Below are 23548 nucleotides of genomic sequence, written 5' to 3'. Positions count from 1 at the left end.
GTAATAGAGAAGTTCAAGTTTTGACAAGTTGCAAATTTTCACATATGTTCTAAGCCAGCAAAATAAGATTTCAATATAAAGGGCTTGTCAAAATATATCATCTACACTAAAGGCAGAAAAAAATCGCATTAGGAAAGTCATAAGCAAAGACTTCCAATGTTTTCTTGGATATCAGAAGCACTCCAAAAAGTAATATAATGATCCTCACACATTAAAAATAAATATAAGATGGAGTTTCTGCAAAAATGTCAAATGCTGAAATTTAAGAGGAAAGAAACTCAGGGGAAAAAATAATAAGAGGGAGTATGTTTGGCACCTCAGTGACTCAAACATGTGTTGGCATGGGCTGCAGGGAAAGCTGTCTGGGGAAGACACGTATGTAGCTGGATTTCCAGAGCAATAGGCCACAGAGAAAAGACCACGGCAGAATACAGGAATTAGATAGGGGCATGTGAAGCTGAGACTGTCTGGGTATAAGACTGACTACAAATGAGGGGCGGCATCCTGCTCAAAGAGTGGGGTGAAGCCAGGAATGGTGGTAGGTGGCTCTAATCCCAGTACTTGGGAGGCCGAGACAAGAGGATTCAGAAACTGGATCTTCAGTTCAGAAATGCAGGGTCTGAAAGAAAAAATGAAAATGAAGTTTTTTTTAAAATATGCAAGATGGAAGAAAAGAAACCTTTGTTAAATTTTTGGTGACCAGATTAACACCAGGTTTTCACTTAGAAAATTGTAAGGGTCCACTGAGGTCTTTGTGTGAGGATAATAACATGAATATTTCATTTGTCACCTATTAGATATTAGAGATTTGATTCTCTTTATAGGTGTAGAGGTGGGGCTGTGATAGCTCTGGGTATTCTATTAACCCTTCAATCTATTTACAAGAGGGAAAGCATGAGGGTGAAGTGATGCACTTCAGCTAATGTATTATAAGAAGCACATGTCTAAAATGAATGCTTGAGGCTCCGGTTACATAAGGAAACAAGCACACACATGCTTCTGACCAAGGCTGTGATGGAGACAGAGAGAAAACAACCACCACCTTTCACCTGTGCACACGTAACTATAAATGACTACGGGGTTTCATTCAGGTCTTTAGTTTTTCCCTGAAAATATAATAGTAAAAGGAGGTTTATTGTTCAAATTTGAAGAAAATTTATATTGCTTGCCAATTTTTATATCAGTTGTGTTCTACCATTTAGGTTCACTTCTTACTTTCAGATAAAAATTATATTGGATAAATCATGTTATTTTGCTAGACAAAATTTAAGAAAGGAAGTTAAATAAATAGCGAATTCTTCAACCTAGGGTGGAGTTCCTCAGCATCAGCTCTATTGACGTTCTGAACAGACGATTCTATTGTAGGGGAACGTCCTGTTTGCTACACCATGACTGGCAGCAACCCTGACCTCTGTCCATCAGGTACCAGTAGCACTGCCCCTTCCCCACACGTGATAGTGGAAAATGTCACAGCTGGGGGGTAGGGGGAGGTACACGCCTGTAGTCCCAGTATTAGCAAGGTCCTCTTCAACTTAGTGAGACCCTGTTTCAAAATAAAAATAGGGCTGGAAGTGTAGTTCAGAGGTAGAATGTCCCTGGGTTCAATCTCCAGTAAAAAGAAAACAAAAATTTTAAAGAGGAAGAAAGAAAGGGAGGGAGGGAGGAAGGAAGGAAGGAAGGAAGGAAGGAAGGAAGGAAGGAGAAAAGAAGAGAAAAAATGAAAAAGGAAGAAAATGTCTCTGACATTGCATAATATCTCTAAGGGAACAACCTCCCCCCCTTTCTTCCCTGCCCTGGTGGAGAACTTCTGGTCTATAGTACGGCCTGGCCCTTAAGTAAGTAAACAATAGCAGGAAGATTCTGACTCAATACTGAAATTTTTTGTTTTGTTCTGTTTTGTTTTAAATAGCAAAAGCTGAACTGCTCACTGGCAATTGCAGAAAAAGTAGTGCTCTTCAGGAGAGCAACCTTGAGAAGATGGATACAAGATTGCCCTGAATATTTCTGGTCTCCTCACCCAGGAGAAACCACCATACATAATTAACCACAGGGTTAGTATGAAACATAACAAGTCAAAGAATGAATATGAGGAACCATTTTCCCTTTTTCCCTATAGTTCTGCCCAGATCTATAGAATGGAAACAAGGAAGAATGATTTTTCTTTGAAGAAAATGGAACCAAATGATGTTGTCCCCTGCTTTGCATGATTACTTACGCAGATCCAAGGACCAGTGGGTGTGGGTAGGATCCCTCTCACTATTACAGTTAATAACTCCCTTACTAATAGAGGAACCCCACTCCTCTTACTGATATACTTTTAAGAAATTTCAGGTGTCTGTCCCACATCCTTGGGATTAATTATTTGAAGTTCCTAGTTAACAAGGGAATAATGCTCCCAATAAGAAAGGTAGTTGTGGTCCATTTAACTAGAAGCTGAACTAACCATACCACCGAACAACCAAGAGGCAGAAAATATCACTCTATCCATTAAGGAGATTGATTCTTTTTATCATAAAAATTAGAGTGATGACCCTCCTAATCTTTCCCTAATTTGGAGCGAAGTGCTTGGCCACAGCTCTATTCTTGACCTTCTATGACTACAGCCTCCTCCAGGTAGCTCCTTCTCCATGTGGTTCCAATAGTATTATCTCATTCCCCCTGGCACTTTGATTCCAGCTTCCCACAATTCCTAGCCCCCTCCCATGCTCCAGAGTTCCTATTCACTTTCTGTTAAAGCCAAAACTGCTGCAATGAGCAGCAGGGACCTAAATAGTGTGCGTCTGTTGTATCTACGTGTCCTGCAACATCTCTGACCTCATTTTCTACCAACATATCCTCCATTTACTTCATTCGACCTACACAGACCAAGAATCCTTTGTCCTCCAGGTATCACTACTTTTAGCTCTGCCAGAAATGTTTGTACCTGATGGATGGGATTCGAATCAGTGTAATCCAGTAGAGAAGGAAGTGGAGAGGGAAGAAATAAACAGGTAGTATCCATGAAGAAACCATTGTGCAGCAGATGATAATTACTGAGTCTAAGGATGGTATATGTGGACTCAATATATATTTTGCTCTCTAATATGTTTTGAGTTTTCCATTCCAAAAGGTTTGAAAGAATCAATGAAGCTGGGCATGGTGGCACACTCCTGTGATTCCAGTACTTGGGAGACTAAAACAGGAGGGTTGCAGGTTTGTAACCAGCCTCAGCAATTTACCAAGACCCTGATTCAAAATAAAAAATTAAATAGGTCTGGGGGAGTAGCTCAGAAGTAGAATGCCCTAAATTCAATCCCCAGTACCACAAAAAAAAAAAAAATCAAAGAATCATGAAGTAGGACCCAGGAATGTATGTTTTGAGCAGACCCCTGATAGTTGCTTGGAACCCTTGGTCCAGAGCCTGTGAATCATCCTATTGTTCTGCAGAGTACAAGGTTTCCTTGTAGCTTTGGCTATGCAGTTTCTCTCCTTTCCTCCCTATCATCACCTCCACAGCAACGTATCCCAAATACCTGCCACATCCTCTCCTTTCTGATTTTCACTTTGGGTTTTTGTCTGTCTGGGTCTGGAGAAGGAATCTAGTCCACCGTGGGTTTTTGTATGTGCTCCATGGGAGCTCTTCCTCCTCTTTAACAAGCCGCAGAGTTTCCTCCAACTCTTTTACCATGCTGTCCGCAAGGAGATCCTCTGACCTTCTGCTCTCACAGAGTCACAGAGCATGGTAGGCAAAGGACAAACCCGAGCAGGCCCCTGGGCGCACTCCCTGTGTCTGTGTGCAGTTCTGGATTCAGTCTATGGCTTCAGAGCCTTCTCCTGGAAACTAGTCCATTAAATTGTCACAACGAAAAGCCCATTTGCCCTAATACCAAGAAGCTAGAGACCCTTGGGAAGCAAGAGGACTGCCTTTGGCCTGCCCTTCAGCAAACAGCTGTTAGTCTACTAAGGTGTCCTGAATGGAAAACAATTTGTATCAGCTAAGCTTCAGCCAGGCCACCTCAGCAAACACCAGAAATGCACAGACACTCGGGAGCCAAATATTCCAAACGCTGGCGCTCCTTGCCACTACTCCCACATGGGCTCCTTTTTTTTTTTTTTTTTTTTTAAGTGATGGCATAATGTTCAGTGACACAAGTAGTAGGCTGAGAGTGGAAGGCAAGTCTACAAATACCTGCCTGCGTAATGTTTGATAAATTCTTTTAAACCTCAATTGCAGCAGCGCTGCGGTGGTGCCTGCCTGTAATCCCAGTACTTGGGGCTCTCGAAGACAGTAGAATTGCAGGCTTGAAGCTAGCCTCGGCCATTAGTGAGGCTCTCAACAACTTAGGGATGCCCTGTTTCCAATTAAAATATATACTTTTTTAATTTGGATATATATATGACTGAGAGTATAACTCAGAGGTAAATGCCTTTGGGTTCAATCCCTAGCACCACAAAAAAAATAAAAAGGGAGGGTGTGGTGGCTCATGCCTATAATCCCAGTACTTTGGAGGCTGAGATAGAAGAATCACAGGACAGCTCCAGCAGCAAGTAGTGAGACTCTTTTTTTTTTTTTTTTTTTTGTCTGTGATGGTGGTACTGAGGATTGAACTCAGGGGGATATTACCTCTGAGGTACACCCCCAGATTTTATTTTTTATTTTGAAATAGGGTCTCACTAAGTATAAGAGGGGCCTCATTAGGTTACCGAGGCTGGTCTCAAACCTTCAATCTTCCTGTCTTAGCCTCCCAAGTACTGATATAACAAGCATGCACCAATATGCCAGGCTGCAAGTAGTGAAACTTTCATCAAGCTAGTGAGACCCTGTTTCAAAATAAAATTATTTATTTATTTATTTATTTACTTATTTATTTATTTTTGGTGGTACTGGGGTTCCTGGAAGCCCTTCTACCTCCGGTCTACACTCCCAGACCTATTTTTTTTTTATATAAAAAAAAAGAGACCCAGTTTCATTGATTCTTTAAAACCTTTTGGAATAGAAAACTCAAAATATATTAGAGAGCAAAATATATGTTGAATCCACATATACCATTCTTAGACTTAGTAATTCTCATCTGCAGCAGAATGGCTTCTTCATGGGTACTACGTGTTTATTTCTTCCCTCTCCTCTTTTTTTTTATATTAAAAAAAGGGTCTCTTAAGCCAGCGAATGCGGCTGGCTTCGAACCTACGCGATCCTCCTGTCTCCGCCTCCCAAGCACCGGTATTACAAGCGTGCACCACCACGCCTGGCCTCAAAATAAAATTAAAAGCTGGGCATGGTAGCTCACGCTTGTAATCCCAGTGTTTGGGAGGCTGAGACAGGAGGATCTCACAGGTTCGAAGCCAGCCTCAGGTACTTAGTGAAGCTCTCAGCAACTTAGTGAGACCCTGTTTCCAGATAAAATATAAAATAGGTCTGGGAGTATAGCCTGGAGGAAGAAAAGCCCCTGGGTTCCACCCCCAGTGCCACAAAACATTAAAAATAAAAAATAAATAAAACTGAAATAGGAACAGGGGTGTGGCTCAGAGGTATAATGCCCCTGGTTTCAATCCCCAGTACCAAATAAATAAGAAATATAATAAATCCCAATTGTTCTGTCTATAGTATTAGAGGGATTGACATAAATCTTGCAGCTCACAGAGCAGTTCCCAGACCAGGAGCACTGATATAATTTTGGAACCTGTTAAAAATGCATGCTCAAGACTTCCGGGAAGATGGCGACCGAGAAAAGCGGGGCTTAAGAGTCCCGCTAACAACCAATCTCCATTACCACAAAAAGAGCGCCTTTCATAGCCAGAAAACACCATCACCAGAAAAACAAAAAAACCACCAGGCTCCAGAGAGAAAGCGGACTGAGAACAGAGCTCAGGGCTACAGAGGAGACACACGAGCCCGAGGACGCGGCAGCAGCGCCATACTGCCGGCGGCAGCGGCAAACTCAACGGACGGCTACAGCAAGCCAGGTGAGCCGCTGCGGAACAGCCAGGCGGGACCTTTCGGCACAGACAGCATTTAAAGCTCCCAGTGGCTGAGCTCAGCACACTGCAGGAATTCAGAGTGGAAATCAAAACCAGAGAAGAAAAAATACGCCAGCCTCATGGCCGAGGGCGTGGCAGAGGCGCCATATTGCCACCGGCGGTGGCAGCAGCAGTGAATTCACCGAGTCCAGTACAGCTACATCTGCGTACTCAAGAACAGTGAGTCAAATTGCGGGCCACAGAGGAGAAATCGCAGTATTGGGCCTCCTGGGACTTGACCCAGTGAGGGAGTGGTGGTGGCAGAGATATCACACCATAGGAGAACGTGCAACCTGGCACCCCCCATAGTTTAAAGCAGCCTCTATCGACTCCCTGGATCGGAGACTCTGTGATACAACCCAGTAAAGGAGTAGTGGGGTCTGAGATAATACAGACTCGAGATCCAGAGCACCTTAAGTGAAGCCATAGTGACCCAAGGGAAGAACCCAGAGAAGGCACAAACCTCCGAAATCATGGGAAAGAGGAATAACACTGGAGTAATGAATGTGCACAACCCCACAACATCAGAACCCAATAAAACAGAAAATCAGAGATTTCTAGAAGATCAAATCAGGAAAATAACTGTAGAAATAATAGAGGTGCTTCGAAAAGAACTCAGAGAGAGCCAAAAAGAGATAAAGGATGCAATTAATGAAGTAAAGGCCTCAATTCAAAGCACAAACAACCGATTAGACCACATGGAGAACAGAATCTCGCTCTTAGAAGATGAGCAATCCAAAAATGAATGCATAGTTTCTAATCTAGAAAAAAATATCCAACAGCAGGAATCTGACATTGAAGAAATATGGGCCCATCTTAAGAGAGCTAACCTAAGAATAATTGGAATAGAGGAGGGAAAAGAAAGTGATACCAAAGGGATCAACAATCTCTTCAAGGAAGTAATAGCAGAAAATTTTCCAAATATAGAGCAAGAGGTTGATACACAGATCCAGGAAACCTATAGAACTCCCTTTAGACAGGATCGGAGAAGAGGATCCTCACGCCATATAATTGTCAAAATGACCAATGTGGAAGCCAAGCAGAGAATCTTAAAGGCAACAAAAACAAAGGGCCAACTGACATTCAGAGGCAAACCAATTAGAATCACTCCAGACTTCCCAAACCAAGTCATGAGAGCCAGAAGGGCTTGGAGTAACATATTCCAAACTCTGAAAGAAAACAACTTCCAGCCAAAAATTTCCTATCCAGCAAAACTTTCTATCAAATTAGATGGAGAAATAAGAAGCTTCCATGACAAACAGAAACTGAAGGAATTTATGTCTTCAAAACCAGCACTAGAGAAAATACTCAAAGAGATTAACTACAAAGAAGAAATAGGTAACACTCATCAGAACCAGAGAAACAAGAGTTTCCATTCAACAGACAACTAAGATTGGTTATCTGTGGAGATTCATTATTTATGTTAGTCTTTTACCTATCTCTAAGTTGTATTGTTTGCCTTTATTGTTGTTAATTTTTAGGATTTCTAGTTGGAATATTAATATACCTTCAGATATAGCATTTGGAAATATTTTATCCAATTCTATTAGTAACTTTTAACTCTGTCTACATTGTCTTTGGATATACAATATTTTCTTTTATTTTTTAGGGAGTTTGTATATTCTTCTGTTGCCTGTGCCATTGAAATCATATCCAAGAAATCACTGCCAATTTCAATGTTGTGAGGTTTTATGACCCAGATTTTCTCCTAAAAGTTTATAGTCTTAAGATTTATATTTAGGTCTTTTATCTATTTTGAGTTAATACTTGTATATGGGATTAGGTAAAGGTCCAATTTTATTCTTTTCCATGTAATTATTATTTTTCAACAATATTTAGTTAAAAGATTATTATTTCCACCACCAAATCTTCGTGGAAACCTTGTCAAAAATAACTTGACAATATAGGGAAGAATTTAGCTCTAGGCTTGTATTTAACTCCAATGATCTATATATCTGCCTTTAGAACAGTACTACACTGTTTCAATTATTGTAGCTTTATATGGTTTGAAATCAGAAAATATATATGTCTTCTAGCTTTGTTCTTTTTCAAGATCGTTTTGGGTATCTAGAATTCATATTCTATATTAGGATAGATTTTTTTCTGAAAAATAAATATATAAATATATGATAGTTTCACCTAAAAAACAGAAAAAAATATGCTCTAGTAAGAAAGAAAGCAAAAAGAAATATTGAAATGCTATCTTTAAATCATCAAACACTTGGTATCAGACAAATGAAACTGTTATGTGAGATTATCATTTTTAATTTTGATAAATTGCTATAATACTAGATGTCAACCACTAAGCCAAGCATGGGAAGGAGGGATGGGGAGAGAATGGGGTGGGGATCGGGTGGGGGCTGACTGGGCAATGTGTGCATGTATGTCTACAAAAGTTTGTATCCCACTATGATGTATGAATACAGTGCACCAATAAAATAAAATTTAAAAAAAAAATGCATGCTCAACCTGCATTTCAAACAGAAATTAAAAAGTCAGCTTTTTTCATTTGTTTGTTTTTGCTTTCTTTTTTTGTGGTGAGGGGGCGGTACCAAGGATTGAACCCAGGGGCATTATACCTCTGAGTTATTTTTATTTTGAAACGAGGTCTCGATAAGTTGCTGAGGGTTTGCTAAATTACTGAGGGTGGCCTCAAACATGTGATCCTTCTATCTCAGCCTCCTAAGTTCTGGGATTGCAGGTGTACACCAGCGTGCCGGCTCTAGAAAGCACTTTTAAATAGATCTCCAGATGATTTGTGTGCACAATTTTCTCTTGCTGCCATGCAAATCACCACAAATTAAGGGATTTAGGCAAAATGTATTCACTAGGTCATGTTTCTGTAGGTCAGAAGGACTACACAGTCCTCACTGGGCTAAAACAAAGCTATAGAAGAAGCATTCCTTTCTGGGCATTCTGGAGGAGCATCTGTTTTCTTGATTTCTGCTTCTTGACGCTGCCCACATTCCTGGGATCCTGGCTCCCTTCTTCCATCTTGAAAGCCAGAAATGCCACAATTCTCTGACCATTCTTCCATAACTGCATCTCCAGTTTTAAGAACCAAAATGATTAGACAAGGCCCACTTAGGTTCCCTAGGATTCTAAATAACCTCGCCATTTCAGAATCCTTACCTAACTCAATCATAGGTTTTGGGAATCAGGATGTGGATATCTTTGGGACTCACTGATCTGCCTGCAACAGACTGAAGTCTGGGAAGTTCTATTCTCACCGTATTAAAAAAAATAAGATGGAATTCTTAGACCAGTTGTTGACTCCATTCTCCATCTTATAGGCTAACTTGCATTCCCCCAGCAAAGTTAATATATTGCAGTCTTAACCTGTAGCATCTCAGAATGTGACTCCAGTTGAAGACAGATCCTTCAACACGGTGATTATGGTAGAATGAAGCCTGTTTCAAAATAAAGAATAAAAAATAGGTCTGGGGGGGTGTACCGCAGAGGTAGAATGCCACTGGTTCAATCCCTAGTGCTGCAAAATAATAATAATAATAATAATAATAATAATAATAATAATAAATAATAATAACAACAACAACAATATTTTTTAAGGTAGGGGAGGTAGCTTAGTAGTAGAGTACTTGCCTATCATATGCAAGGCTCAGGGTTCAGGCTCTAACACCACACTCACACACATACACACACACACACACACACACACACACACACACATACACACACACACACACACACACACCACTAAATTTCTAAATAGAAAGTAATCTGTGCATGACTGCTGCATCCTCACCAATTCACCTCTCCCACTTTCCAACCTGATTTCTACCCAAAATTGACTAAAACTGCTGCCTCTGTTGTCAGTGGTGTCTCTATTATGATTGTCAAATCTAATATTTCTTCTCACTTCTCATTGTCTTTGATTTGTCTGCAGTTTCTGACAGTGTAACTATAAATTATGTTGTTTCCTTCCTCTTAAATTCCACCTTCTTTGCCTCCTGTGCTGATTTTACTTCTGAAAATATGTATTTACCCCTGACCAGGTTTCAGAAAAAGGCTAATTTCCATCCATAATGAATTGGCTTCCTGTTTCCTATCTGAAATAGCCTGTCCTACCCATCCCATATTTAAATACAATTGTTTCCCAAGGAGTAATCCTTGATTTTTTTTTTTGCCTTTTTCATATCACTGTATTTACTATATGCTTTCAACTAGGGCTTCAGTTCAAGTAAAGCCCCAAATTTTTATTTTTCTCTTATAGATAGTAGTCAACTTTTCTACCATCAAGTCACTCTAACATTACATACTCGACATGTCTGAAACTAAACTTTTTATGAATTAACAGAGCATGCTTCCAAAAATGTGCATTGATAAAGACAAGACATACAATATTAAATACCTTTGTAGGCTTGATCATAAGGTAGAAACTAATGAGTTTCAGTGTGGGTAAACGCTAAAAAGTGGCAACAACTATGGCACAGATGCAACTGTGAGAGACTGTTTCTTAAAAAAAGAATCTATAAAAAGAGATGTGAGTCCACTTTCTTTTTAGTACTGGGCTTGGAACCCAGAGGTATTCTACCTCTGAGCTACACCCCCCAGTCTTAGTTTATTATTTAATCTTGAAACAGGGTCTCACTAAGTTGTGGAGGGCCTCACTAAGTTGCTGAGGCTGACTGTGAACCTGTGATCCTCCTGTCTCAGCCTACCAAATACTGGGATTACAAGCATGCGCCACCACACCCAACTGAGACCAAATTTAAAAGCGAGTAAATCAGACCACATGAACATATCACAGTCTCTAGAAGAGGGAAGGGTATTCCGCTGTTCTCTGGGCAGATGATGCTGTCGCTAAACATCTGAAGTAGTTCCTGGAGCTTACCACCAGACAGCTAGCCAGGAAACATCAGTAAAAATAATCAAAAGGGAAAGAATCTGGAAATGGTTTCCTATGACAAACCATTTTTTATAAAAGAGGAACTACTTTGGGTCAAATAGCGTTTGAAGTGTTTTGAAGAGATGACATACAAAAACATAGCTATGAAGTACAAATCATAAAGATCCAACTTAGAAAATGGGGGCCATGGGGGATAGCTCAGTGGCAGCACCTGCTTAGCATGCAAAAGGCCCTGGTTTCAATTCTGAGCACGGCTCTCCCCTCCCTGCTGCAATCACCCTCCTCTCCCTAGCAAATAAATAAATAAATAAGGACTTTTCTAACAAAGATGGCAACAATATACACATCACCATAGAATGGCTTCTGTATCAACAAAAAATACCCAAGCATTTAGGAGCTTCATTAAAGAAAAGCCACTTATCCTAATAGGAAAGAAATGAACTTCAGAGTCAATAGGATTGAATTCCAATACTGGCTTAACTGGGTCAGCGTGGAAAAGTTAGCTATTAACTTCTCTGAGTTGCATCTCCTCATATGCAAAATTGAATAATATTATCCTGGGTGGTTGTAAAGATGATACATAATACATGTGAATCATTTGGTCCCCATTATTATAATTTTTAGCAGTGTGTAGGTGGAAATTTTAATGAAATTACCTCTAAATTTCTCTATAATTCCAAGATGCCATGATTTCAGATTTGCTAATAGCTTGGTTAAAAACAGGAACATTGCCTAAATGCAGTTGCTTCTCTACATCACAAAACAGCTCATTCATCACTGCATTAGGGTTCTCTAGAGAAATGGAACTCACAGGGTGTGTGTGTGTGTGTGTGTGTGTGTGTGTGTGTGTGTGTGTGTGTTTCTGGATTGAACTCGGGGGCATTCTACCTCTGAACTATACTTCCTCCCCAGCCCAATTTTATATTTGTTTTGAAATGGTCTCACTAGGTGGCTGAGAGTCTCACTGCTTGCTGAAACTACTCAACTTGCTAACCTCCTCTCTCAGCCTCTAACATACCCCTACTACCATGCTCAGCAGAGAGATTTATTTCAAAGAATTATTTCATGTATTTGTGGAGAATAGCAAGTCTGAAGTCTGCAGGGCAATCTGGAAGGCTGTAAACCCAAGAAAGAACTGAGATTGTAGTCTCAAGTCTGGAAGCAGTTTGGAGGCAGAATCTCTTCTTTCTAAGGAGATCTCAGTCTTTTTTTTTTTCCTCCTGTTAAATTTCAACTGATTAAATGAGAACCATCCACATTAAAGGAAGTAATCTGCTTTACTCAGTCTACTGATTTAAATGCTAATTACATCTAAAAATTACCTTCGCAATGACATACACACTGAATTTTTTTTTGGGGGGAGGAGTACTGGGGATTGAAGCCAAGAACATTCTACCTCTGAGATGCACCTTCAGTCCTTTTTATTTATTTATTTTTTAAACAGGGTCTCACTAAGTTGCCAAGGGCCTTGCTAAATTGCTAAAGTTAGCCTCAAACTCAGTGATCCTCCTGTCTTGGCCTCCCAAGTACAGGGATTACAAGCATGAGCCACCATGCTCAGCTATATGTATATTTTTGAATTTTCTGATTTTGACTGAATATCTAAATACCATAGCTTAGACAAGTTGACATATAAAATTAACAATTGTCTGCCAGATGTGGTGGCCCACACTTGTAATCCCTATACTTGGAAGGCTGGGATAGGAGGATTGCAGGTTCTCAGGCAGCCTCAGCTACTTGCTGAGGCCCTCTGCAACTTGAGACCTTGTTTCAAAATAAAGATTAAAAAACAGAACTGGGAATATAGCTCTGAAGCAGAATGGCCCTGGTTTCCATCCTCAGTACTGAAAAAAAAAAAAAAAATTAACCATTGCCATTTTACCCCTAAGTGAGTGACACTGGTATCAGCTGAATCTGTCAGAGTCTTTTTGAGCCAGGCATAGTGGCCCATGTTTATAATCCAGTATTTGGAGGCTGAAACAGGAGGATCACAAGTTCGAAGCTTCAGCTCCTTAGTGAGGCCCTCTGCAAGTTAGTGAGACCCTGTTTCAAGATAAAGAATAAAAATTAGGGCTGGGGATCTAGCTTAGAGATAGAATGCCCCTGGGGTCAATCCCTAGTCCCACACACAAAAAGTATTGTGTGGGGGGTGGGGGGGAGACTGGGGATTAACCCCAGAGGCATTCTACCTCTAAGCTACACCCACATCCCTGTTTGTTTGTTTGTTTGTTTGTTTGTTTGTTTGTTTTCGGTTCCTGAGCATCTTGCTATTTCGTGAGGCTGTCCTAGCACTTTCAGGCCTCCTGTCTCAGCCTCTCAAGCACTGGGATTACAAGCGTGTGCCACCACCCCTGGCTAACCTCAAAGATTTCTTCTCTAGGTATACTTACACTATTGTTGGTCAGGTAAGTCTACACAGCCACAGATATATCAATTTATTCCATATTCCCAAGACAATAATTTTAAATTAGTAATATATTTTGGAATGGCGAAGACCTTGAAAGAGCTTGCTGCCAAAGATGGCTCCCTTTTATACTCACCACTGTCTCCAGAGCTTTGCTTCCCAGGGTGTGTGCCTCCACATGCCTCTCCAAAAGCCGGTGCGTGATCCATATGCTGATTGCAGGAAAGCCAGTTAATAGGGAAACTCTGTCATCCTGACCCTTCCACATCTGCATTCATATACCTGGAGCCCAATAAAAGACTGAAAAGGAAACAACTGTTTTACAGGAATGACCTGGTTTTTGTCTCTGTGCGGCAGAACTGAGCTTCTGGAAGGAAAGAGGCCTGGCTTATTTCAGATTCCTGTTTTCCTCTAAGTTATAGGCATACCACCTCCACGCCAAACGAAATGTTTAAGTGCAGACACTTTAAATAGCTCCATTTGAACTATTTTCAAAATTTTCAGTGTGATAATGCCTTTTTGAAATCTATATTTTGGAGACGCAAACTGAAATACTTACCGAGAAAATGGAAAAATATCCAGGATAATGAATGGTCAAAGCTGGGTGATCAGCACACAGGATTCTTTCTTCTGTCTTCTACTCATAGATGACTTTGAAAACTGCACAATAAGAAGTTTCAAAAAGATTTCTATGAAGCCTGCTGATATATTATTAGCATTTAAAAAATGAAATAGATATATATGTTTTGCTGGCTACCTGATCCTTAAAGGCACAATTAGTGCATGTCAGTTTATATTTCAAGAACTCCAATCATAGTTATTAATCTGGCACCAGTCTCGAGACTTGCGCCCACCTCTTGGAGTCCTCAAGCTACTCCCTTTGGGCAGTAGGGCACTCATTTTGTTTAGATACACAGATTCCAGTATTCAGGGTTCTACAAGTAACCAGAGAGAAAATCTCAACAAATTACTTCATATAATAATTTTCAATACTACTTAAAGGTTTTCTATGAGGATTAATAAAATATAATCGTTTACTGGGAGAAGCTCTTGGATTGGGGGGGGGTGGTCATGGCAACAGTTGCCTCCTCCCTAATTTCAACAGCTCTCCCCTGGGGCTTCAGGAAAACTTGTAAAGCATACAGAAGGGGAAAAAATGCCCTTATCTAATCCCAGCGTGGTGGCACATGCCTGTAATCCCAGCTATTCAACAGGCTGAGGCAAGTTCAAGGCCAGCCTGGACAACTTAGTGAGACCCTGTCTCAAAATAAAAATAAAAGGCTGGGAAGCCAGGCATGGTGGCACATACTTGTAATCCCAGTACTTGGGAGACTTGAGACAGGAGGATTGCAAATTTGCAGAGGAGGACTGAAAGTTTGCAGCCAGTCTCAGCTACTTAGTGAGGCCTTCCACACCTGTTTCAAAATAAATAATAAAAAATAGGGCTGGGGATGTAGTTTAGAGGTAAAATGCCCCTGGTTCAATACCCAGTGCTTAAAAAAAACAAACAACAAAAAAAAAAAAAAAAAAAAAAAAAGGCTGAAGGTTTAGCTGAGTATAGAGTGCTAGTATGAGACTCTAGGTTCAATCCCTAGTACATTATGCACATAAAAATCTCCCCATCTTTTTTTCTTTCTATAATTAAATTATAAGGCTAAGAATGGGTGAAATTCCTTCAGGGACTTTCCTCCAGGAACAATGACCTCAAGTGAAAAACATCACCTGTGAACTTATGAAGACTAATACAAAAGGAGCCTGGCTTCTGAAAAGGAACAGTCTACATATGAGATACAGGCTGCTTCTCAGATCTGGAAATCAGGTTCATCATTGCAGACAATCCCCATCACATGGTTCTATTTGATATGATGACTAATAAACCCATGGATCACTGCAGAAAAACCTGCATCTGTGCCATTTATACTATTTCAAAGAGCCAGGCGTGGTGACTCACGCTTGTAATCCCAGTACTTGGGAGGCTGTGACAGGAGGATTGCAGATTCATTAGAGGCCAAATTTTATATCTATAGATATATTAAATATCTATATATTAAAAAGCAAGTCAAACTTGAAAAAAAAAAAAGAAAGAAAGAAACCAGCTCTGGCAAACTAGCAAGGCCCTCTGCAACTTAGTGAATCCCTGTTTCCAATTGAGAAATAAAATCAAGCTAGGGTTATAGCTCAGAGGTAGAATGTCCCAGTGTTCAATCCCCAGTACCACAAAAAAACAATAATAATATTTCAAAGAACATTTTTCATTATGGTTTTGGTTTTGTTTTATTTTTTTTGTTGGTTGGTTAGTTGGTACTGGAGATTGAACCCAGGGGTGTTCTATCTTCAGGTTAAACCCCAGCCATATATATATATATATATATATATATATATATCAGGGTCTTGCTAAATTGCCGAGAGTCTTGCTAAGTTGCTGAGACTGGCCTTAAACCTGTGATCCTCCTATCTCAGTCTCCCAAGTACTAAGACTACAGGTGTGTGCCCACCACATCCAGCTGGTTTTATTTTACTATTTTACTATGTTTTTTGAGGTGCTGGGTATTAAACCCTGGGCCTTGCACTTGCTGGGTAAGTAGGTAAGTGCTCTACCACTGAGCTTCATTTTCAAACCTCAAATAATACTTTTTCTGTGTGTGTGTGGTGCTGGGGGTGGAACCCAGAGAATTTCTACCTTTGGCTACACTCCCAGACCTATTTTCTATTTCATTTGGAAACAGGGTCTCACTAAGTTGCTGAGAGCCTCACTAAGTACCTGAGACTGGTTTTGAACCTGTGCGATCCTCCTGTCTCAGCCTGCCAAAGTACTGGGATTACAAGCGTGTGCTGCCATGCCTGGCCAAATAATACTTTTTCACTAACAGTTTTCTTTCTTTATTCTGTGTGTGTGTGTGTGTGTGTGTGTGTGTGTGTGTTAGTTACTGGGGGTTAAACCTGGGGCATTCTACCTTCAAGCTATACCCTCAGCCCTTTCTTGCATTTTCTATTTTGAAATAGGGTCTCCTAGATTCCTGAGTCTTGATACATTGCTAAGGCTGGCCTCTAACTTGTCATCCTCCTGTCCTCGCCTCCCAAGTACTAGGATTACAAGTACACGCCACCATGCCCAGCTAGTTTTCTTCTTAAATAAACTAGACTCTTTATGTTATCTATTGTATGTATGTAATTTCAAGTCTTCTCTCTAAAATATACAGCTCCTGCTAATAGTTTTCTATGTTTATCTTGCTGTTTATAATTCATCAATTTTTTTAACCAAGAATCTCTGGTTTAGCCGGGTGTGGTGGCGCACGCTTGTCATCCCTGTGCTTGGAGGCAGAGACAGGAGGATCACGCAGGTTTGAAGCCAGCCCTGCTGGCTTAAGAGACCCTGTTTCCAAATAAAAAAAGTATAAAAATAGGTCCGGGAGTGTAGCCCAGAAGTAGAAGGGTTTCTAGGAACCCCAGTACCACCAAAAAAAAAAAAAAAAAGTCTCTGGTTTAATCCACAAATCACCAGGGTAGAAGCAGCTCTGTTTTAATGTTGTTATTCAACCATAGAAATATTTTTTGTGCACATACACATGTTTAAATTACATATAAATAAATTGCTTATTTTAAAATACTCTGAATATACTGCCAAATAAGTAGTCGTACCTTTTATAAAAATTATCCTTAGCCTCATTTTTTTCAATGAGTTTAAGAAGGAAAATTCGGAAATTTATCACATTTGTTTTCTCCCCTTTACTATGTCATCAACACTGGCTGCACATTCTTTGAATTGTAGTAAAAAATTTGGCTGTCTAGACACAACAGAAAGAGAACACAAGGCTTACTTCAAGTAAATCACTAACTTGTGTTAGCCAACAATGAACAGAAAGTTTTTTTCTAGCACTTTTGTTCTGTTTCAAGGCATCTAAGACCTAGGAACCACATTTGTTTCACGTTTTCTCTTCTATCTTTTACATTCTATGAGTAAAGATTTTTTTTAAAAGAGAAACTATCAAAAAAATTCAGAACTTGCCCTGCATTATTTTATTTCAAATATGTTCTGTTTCAATACATTTATATACAATATACACTGTAAACTTTTCTAAAAAATCTAGAAGCAAGAGCTGTCCCCTATTTCCTCAATCTGCATTTAGAAAATCTCAGACCAGACTCTTGCTTATTATAATAGTATTACAGTCTATTCAAGCTTTGGAGATAGTGCATAGTCTCTTTTTATTTTATTTTATTTTTTCTGTTTCCTCCTCCTCCTCCTCCTCCTCCTCCTCCTCCTCCTCCTCCTCCTCCTCCTCCTCCTCTTCTTCTTCTTCTTCTTCTTCTTCTTCTTCTTCTTCTTCTTCTTCTTCTTTTGGACTAAGGATTGAACACAGGAGCATTCTACCTATGCCCTTTTTTATTTTTTTTATTTATTATTTTTTATTTTAAAACAAGTTGCTGAGGCTGGCCAGAAACCTCCAATCCTCTTGTCTTGGCCTCCCAAGTACTGGCATACCTCACTGCTCCCAGAAGACTTCCTTATTTAATGGATGCAGAAACCAAAGACTAAGTAAAAGGAAGAAATTTTAGCTACCTAGTGTTCTCCAAGTTCTACTGGACTCTCACTTCTATCCCAGAATTGAAAGGGCAGCCTAATTCATGGTTAGTTTTATATGGAAGAAAACAATTATTTTAAATATACGTGTAGCGAAGTAATTTTCATACTAGAGTCTCCCTAAAAAGAAAAGCCTTCAAAATTCAAGTTTCCATATGTTCCTTTTGGTAAAAATTATGGAACACATGCTATCTTTGTTGTGGTTAGCCATAACAGAAAACACAGAAGCATGCCTTATAATTTCTCTAAAGGAATTTTTAAACCCTCATGGAAATTCCTTAAACAGGATTACTACTAATTTTGTGATACTTTGGTGGTTTTACTTGTTTGCTAATGCAATAAGATTCAAATCCTATTGTCTTAAATCTAGACATAGTAAGAGAGATTTCTAGTTCTGTGTGCAGCAGATTAATCCCCTATCCCCACTGCAAGCAGCTCAGGACTTGGCTCCATCCTGGCTGCTGGAAAGGACAATTTAAGCAATTTTATCTTTCCTTACTAAAACTGCTATATTTTTATATTAAAAAGCCAGAGATTTAAAAATAAACTGAGATGTTTTGTGCTAGCTCTGGTATACTAAATTCTGAAGTGGTTTAATGATTTCCTTAATGTAATTTTTAAGCATCAAAACTCAAAAATTAAGCCAGGCGTGGTGGTACACACTTGTGAACACAGTGCTTGAGAAGCTGAGACAGGAGGATTACAGGTTTGTGGCCAGCCTTGGCTACTTAGTTAGGCTCTCTGAAACTTAGTGAGACTCTGTTTCAAAGTAAGGAATAAAAAAATAGGGCTGGAAGTGTAGCTTGGAGGTAGAAAGCCTCTGGTTTAATCTCTAGTACTGTAAAAAAAAAAAAAACTCAAAAATCTTTTCTGCACAAGTTTTATAGAAATTATCTATGCATGTGTACATTTGCACACACACACACACACACACACACACACACACACACAAACACACACAAACACAATATGCCTGCCATGCTTCAGACTTAATATCCAAAGTTCAATATTCCAAAGGAAAAGAATGAAAGGATATGAGTATTTAGCAGACTATCCTATCCCACTGTGAAATTGCTTTGAAGTTTCATGACTTGAAATCCTATATTTTATTTTTAAAATTACTTCAAATTTGGCCTTTGTATAATATGTCTCTGTTTTAATATAAATATTATGTCTCAAGGAACTAAGTGTTGACCCAAACTGATATAACAAGAAGATATGTGTCTTAGGACTTCACATACACAAGACATGGGTCATGGGCACCTAGTATGAGAGTCTGGAAATACAAAAGGAACATGTTAGCAAAATCGAGCTGAGATTTAATAGAATATGCATAATACTGAAATCCCAGTTTGACCAAATATCTGGAAATTTAGACCAAACTTACCTGGGGCTTGGCGATGAGAAGGTCAGGTGGTCTTAGAGCTTCTGAAAGGCAGAAAAAGGTGGAGCTCAGGGCAGGAAGACGCTGAATAGTGGGTGACCGTTCACTTGTTCATTTCTTTTCTTCTGAAATCCAGGCCATGAATTAAGTTTCTAGAAATACAAAGATGGATAAATTACAGTTTCTAAAAAACAAAGTTTATGAACTCATAGAAGACAAATAGAAAACTAAACTGGAAACTTTTTACATCAAAGTGAAGAGGAAGATACACTAAGAGGTCTGGAATTAAGGAAATGGCAGAAACTTGGGCTCTGTCTATGAGAGAGAAAATATTCTGTCAATTTTGCCTCTTCTGCTGTCTTAACAGATTTATTAAGAATTGTTTTACATTTCTGAATCAGTGCTCTAAGACTCAGAAAGAAATGTGAAATTTTCAAATTTATTACTCTCTCCAAACTGAAATGTGAATGGGTAACCTCTGCCTTAAGATCAATTCCAAAGCCATTCTCATAAATCACTGATTTATTCTAACAAGGTAGTAGTTCTGTTGCTCTTAGAGACTTCTCTCAGTTTAACCAAATTTTTTCTCCTTGAAGCCAGTGTCAGGTCACAGAGGTCTTGCTCTAAAGAGTATGATCACTGTTACCTAATTGAAAGAAAGGATAAGACCAAAATTATCAAGGTGGACTCTCACAGCCTCTCAAGTTGACATGATGGAGGTTGGAGGTAAGTACTGTCCCTCAATACATGAAGAATTGGTTCTAGGCCTCCCTCAGATACCAAACTCTGGGATGCTCAAGTCTCTCATTAAAAAATAACATAGTATTTGCCTGTAATCATGTCCTCCTCTATACTTTAAATCATCTCTGGATTACCCATAATATCTAATACAATGCGAATGATATGTAAATAGTTGTTGTACTGTATTGTTTCAGAGATAATAGCATGAAAGAAAATAGTCTGCACATGTTCAGTACAGAGACAATGTTGGGTTTTTTCCCAAATATTTTCAATCTACACTTGGTTGAATCCACTGATGCAAAACCCACGGATCTGGAGAGTCAACTGTCGTCTAGAAAGAACCCCATTTTTGTGACCTGAGTGAGTCAGTGTGCACCGAGATGGAAAACAAAAGGAGCAGGAGTTCATGTGGGATCAGGAAGAGAAGTTGATCAATTCAGGTTTGAATTTAAGAAGCTTTGCAAGGCAGCAAAATGGATTTGTGAAGCATTCTGTTGGGTGGATAGGCCTGGAGGTCAAGAGTGAGACTTGAACTACATATAGTCATTTGAGATTTTTCAGAAGTGACGAGGGAAGCTCTGAAAGAGGATGAAGATTGCTAGCTGAGCGCAGTGGCACACACCTGTAATTCTAATGACAGGAGAGGTCCAAGCAGGAGGACTGCAAATTTGAGGCCATCCTGGAAAACCCTGCAAGACCCTGTCTTTAAAATAAAATAAATAGGGCTGAAAATACAGCTCAGTGGTAGACTGCTTGCCTAACCCCAGTACTCCACCCCACTCCCCCAAAAAGGCTTGCTTGAGAACAATGAGTAGATAGGAGGAGACCAAAGCCGCTGCCCTGAGGAAACCCAGCCTTGCTGTGGATGGATCAAAGAAAATAAGCCAACAAAATAGTCTGAAGAAAAGTGGTCTGAGAGTCCAGAGAAAGTTCACAAGCATGCATTTTCTTAGAAGTCAATGAAAGAGGATGCTTTTATAGAATGAGGGGGCAATTTTTTAAAAAAAATAAGTGTAAAAATTTTGAAGGGTCAAGCAAACACATCAAGGACTTATCCGAGGCCATGGGTGCCATTTGGCATTTTAGGGCAATAGTTGGAAAGAAAGGAGACTGTGGAACTTGCATAAAGCAGCAAAAGGTTAAAAAGCAGAGACAAAAAATTATGGGTAACTTGTTTGAGCATTTGGACTATAAAATCCAGGAGAGAGTTCAGGAGCTAAAAAGAGATGTGAAATCCAGGGCTGTTGTTAGTTTGGCATGCTTGCTTCTTGTTTATATTTGGGGGTTTTTGTTTTGTTTTTTATGGTATTAGGGATTGAACTCAGGAGCATTCTAACTCTGAGCTACACTCCTTCCCAGCTCCATTTTTTATTCTTTATTTTTGAAACGGCCACACTAAGTTCAGAGGACCTCACTAAGTAGCTGAGGCTGGCCGCAAACCGGAGATCCTCTTGTCTCAGCCTCCCCAGTACTGGATTACAAGTGTGTGCCACCTGGCTGTTTGTTTGTTTAATACCATGCATTCGAATCCAGTAAGTGAGAAAGAGTTAATAGAGTAGGAAAGGGTAGAAATTGGAAAGGAAGGATAATTCTCAAATCCAGTGCAAAGATAGAAGGAGGCCATAGATGCTTTACATTAAAACTGGAATGCCGAGTGTGGGGGCCCACACCTGTAATCTCAGTACTTTAGAGGCTGAGATAGGAGAATCATAAGTTTAAGTACAGCCTCAACAACATACTGAGATTCTCAGCAACCTGGGAATAGTCTGTTTCAAAACAAAAAATAAAGCCGGGCGTGGTGGCATACGTTTGTAATCCCTGCGCTTGGGAGGTGGAGACAGGAGGATCGCGCAGGTTCGAAGCCAGCCTCGCTGGCTTAGGAGACTCTGTTTCCAAACAAAATATTATTTTAAAAAATAGGTCTGAGCTGGGCGTGGTGGCACACGCTTGTAATCCCAGCATTTGGGAGGCTGAGACCGGAGGATCGCGGTTCGCGGACAGCCTCAGTCACTAAGTGAGGCCCTCTGCAACTCAGTGAGACACGGTTTCAAAATAAAAAATAAAAAATAAAAAATAAAAAGAACAGGGCAGAGGGTGTAGCTCAAAGGTCGAATGCCCCTGGGTTCCATCCCCAGACCCACAAAAAAAATAATAATAATAATAAAATAAAAAATAGGTCTGGGAGTGTAGATCAGAAGTAGAAGGGTTTCCAGGAACCCCAGTACCACTTCCCCTTTTTCCTCTCTCCCAATACTGAGTGTCCAGGTTAACTATGTTATATTCACATGTATACACATATTCAATTTTAAATCACCATTTAGAAGTGTGGAAAGACAACCTTGCAAAAAAAAAGAAAAAATATTTTCCCCCTAAGGGGGGGTCAAATAAACCCTTCTACCAGCCAGGGTCATTGATGCTAATTAAAACCTAAGGACCCTTTCCTGTTCTTTTGTCCACTCCTACAGCCAAAGGTACCTGGAACTGCCAGCTGGATCCACCACTCCAGGGGTAAGCCACAGGCTACATCTGATGAAGCTGTTTAGAATTACTCACTAACAACCACCTGTCCATCCATAGAAGGCCTCCATTTCCTTTTAAAAACAAACAGTTAAGTAGAATCTCCTTTAACTAAACAACCTTCTATCTTCCTATAACACAAGTTGCTCAAAGGCTACTATAAGCTGCCAACTCCTTCTAGGCCCATGCCTGTTGACTATGAACATTAGACTTCATTACCAAGTGGCAAAAAAAAAGTAGGCATTATACTTCAAAAAGTGCTGCATTTATGTCAATAAATCAGGTTGTGTGCAAAAAGTATTTGACATTTAAAAAGGGCATCCAAACTGAGGGAGCAAGCTACCCAGAAATGGAAATCAAAACATGGTCTGGGCCTTCTCAATTCTTGCCCTTCATGGGGCCCTTAGCCATAATACTCCTACTCTTACTCTTTGGCCCTTCTCTCCTAAACCTGCTAACAGAGTTCGTCTCTTCCCTACTCCAGGCTATCAACTTCAAACAAAACTCAGGCTGGACTGCCACCCCTCTCTACAGTGGAAGCTGACCACTCTCAGGGACCCACGAACCAACCTGCCTTCCCGGAAAGAGCATCTCCTGTTCCAACGTGCCCTGCCCTGACCTGTCAAATGCAGATCCAGCTCGAAGAAATTACAGAAGACGGAACGTCGCCCATGTCCCTTAATTATTTTGGGGTCTCTAGGTCTTGAGAGGGAAATTTTAGGTAGTTAGATAGAAAATAAAACTGAGAAGAAAGAAAGAAAGAAAAAAAAAAGACAGAGAATGCCCCCCCAAGAGGAAAGATAGGAATTGCCCCTCCCAGCTGTGGTCAGAAACTCCTAACCTATTACATAGCAGCTTTAGCTTTTCCAAGGGATACAATCCTGCCCAGCCTCACTTAGATGCAGTGCAAAATCCAAAATAAAAATACATAAAAGGGGGTAGATTTTCTGCATTTTTTATTTTTGGGTTTTTTTCTTTTAGGTACTTGGGGATTGAACTCAGGGGCATTCTACCTTCAAGCTACACCCTTAGCCCTGTTTTTTATTATTTATT

The sequence above is a fragment of the Muscardinus avellanarius genome (genome assembly GCF_963383645.1).
Source record: "Muscardinus avellanarius genome assembly, chromosome: 8".
NCBI lineage: Eukaryota > Metazoa > Chordata > Mammalia > Rodentia > Gliridae > Muscardinus > Muscardinus avellanarius.
Note: the sequence above shows the minus strand (reverse complement) of the source record.